The following is a 2,417-nucleotide window of genomic DNA, read 5'->3' on the forward strand; positions in this document are numbered from 1 at the left end:
CTGCTTCATTGGTGTGTCCCCTCTCAACGTCTGTCTATTGGGCAAAATGTCATAGAGGTTTCTACCAGTCAATGATCTCTCACTATAAGGTGCACTACTCAAAAGTTACCTACCTCATAGGGCACTTTTATGTACTGCCATGGCAAGACCCAGTGTCTAATCAAATGAACCAAATGCCTTTCAGAGAAAAGACCCCCAGAGTATAGTGAAGTGTCAAGACCTAACTCATTAATACTCAGTCACTCCCATTTAACATCCATCTCTCCCAGCAGAGCTTCCACAGCCTTAAACACTGGCTGTTTTAACCCCAGAGGTCACTCTACTGCCCTCTCACCACCGTTTCACATTTCATTTTCATTGTGTATAATGCCTCTCATTCCACTTCCAATGCGAAGGTCACCAAGGCCTGCTCGTAAATGGAACCCAGGCGTCTTGCCGAGGAAGCAGCCCCAGGAAGGTGTTTGTAGACCCCACTCACCCCTGTGACAACAGCCCTCTCCAGGCTAGACGTCTGACCCGCCTTGCCTAGCTCTGCTTACTTTAGGATGGGTGCTAAGACCATTAGTCGCCACCCTTCCAGCCACTTGGCCCTCATAGGTCTGTCATCACCAGCTGATTTAAGGCGGCTTGTGTTGTAGGTTATTATACAAAGCCTCAATCGTCGCTGCTATTTGTAGGACAAGGTCAGGTCCCATGAAGTCCAGATGAAGGGATTAAGATGACCATCTCTTTCTTTCTTTGGACGATTGTGCCTCAGCTGGTCGTCACACGGAGGGGTTTGTTTTGCCACGGGCTTTGATTGACAGCTGCTGCCCACCCGGAACATTAGGAGGTGGAATGAGTGGTTGGTTCTCATAGACACACACACACATACACAGACTCGGGTTTTCATACTTGCAGGCATGTTCTCACACACACTCACTCCAAAACAGACTACAGTATCCTGAGTCCACCAGAGGGGCATGAAGCCCACAGTAGTGAGGTGTGGAGAAAGAGGATTCTCTGGATTATGGGTCCCCTGAGGTGACATGGTGGTTGTTTTTAAAAAGGTATGTCCACAAAATGTATGTTGTAGCCACAAAGTAATATATTGAGGCCACCATGTAATATATTAAGGCCTCAAAATACCATAAGCGAAGCTTTGAAATTATATATTGTGGCCACAGGATAATACATTAAGGCCACAAAGTAATATATTGAGGCCAAATTTTAATATAATAAGGTCACAACATAATATTTGTCCATGTAATATTATAAAATGGCAATGGTGTAATATTTGGTGGTCACAGAATAATATATTATTTCATGGCGTCAATGTTTCATTTGGTGGCCTTAATATATTATCCCATGGCTACAAAATATATTATTTCATGGCCTCAATATATTTCCGTATGACCATTTTATACTGAATATTGCACCCCTTCTACAATAGCTATGGAAATCATACTCTGCAAAATGTACCTAATAATAATAATACAGTGCTACTATTGTCCTATGTGGGTTAAGTTGGCAAGTTTGTTTAGCTCATTTCTTTAAACAACTGGCAGCAAGACCCCTGACCAAGACCCTGACCCCTGGCCTCTAGATCCAACTCATTTAACCTTTTCTCACTGGTGGCAAAGCTCGCTTTTTCCACATTCCACAAGTCTTTGTAATCCATATCTCCCCAAGAGGCGTTTACAAGTGTGTTTTCGGATTCAATATCCCATTATCCACTGAAAAGTGTTCAGATAACAGTCATTATTTATCTGGTTTGTTTTATCTTGTTTCGTCTCGTTTTTAAAATCCAAAGAAAGCCCAGTAATGTTAACTTTGCTAACCATTAACCAGAGCTGAAGCTACTGAATGAGTCCTACAGCTGAATCTCATGTAACAACACAATAGACAACACGACAATTTATTTTACAGTCTGTGGTTCCAAATGAGGTGGAAATGGAGATGTTGGGACATATTGATTACATAGAAAAAGCATTGTAAAATGGAAGTATTGCATGGCTATGAATAATTAGAATATTGTGTTAATATATTGGGTCATTGTGGAAAGATCTTGAACACATTGCCCCTGGTTTCTTTTCTCAAATGGGGGTGTGGTTAGGTTTATCTGCTCACTTAAATGCTTGGGAAGTGATAAGCTTTCTCCCAGGGGAGGGTCTTTGGGTGGGAAATGTGTTGCTTTCTATTTTGGTACTTTTATATGTGACCTATGTCTTTAAGTTTTTTTTTTATTGTCTTCAGGAACGCTGACAAAAGACTAACCATTTCCACACTGTAACACCATGCTCTTGTAACTGTTCTCACCAATAACTAATTCTTTATTCATTATTATATGCTTATAGCTTGAAAACAAATGCATGACATGATTATAACATAATTATAACATATGTATAACATGGTCATAAGCCCTATTGGCTTGCAGG

The sequence above is a fragment of the Hoplias malabaricus genome, unplaced genomic scaffold (assembly GCF_029633855.1).
Source record: "Hoplias malabaricus isolate fHopMal1 unplaced genomic scaffold, fHopMal1.hap1 scaffold_170, whole genome shotgun sequence".
NCBI lineage: Eukaryota > Metazoa > Chordata > Actinopteri > Characiformes > Erythrinidae > Hoplias > Hoplias malabaricus.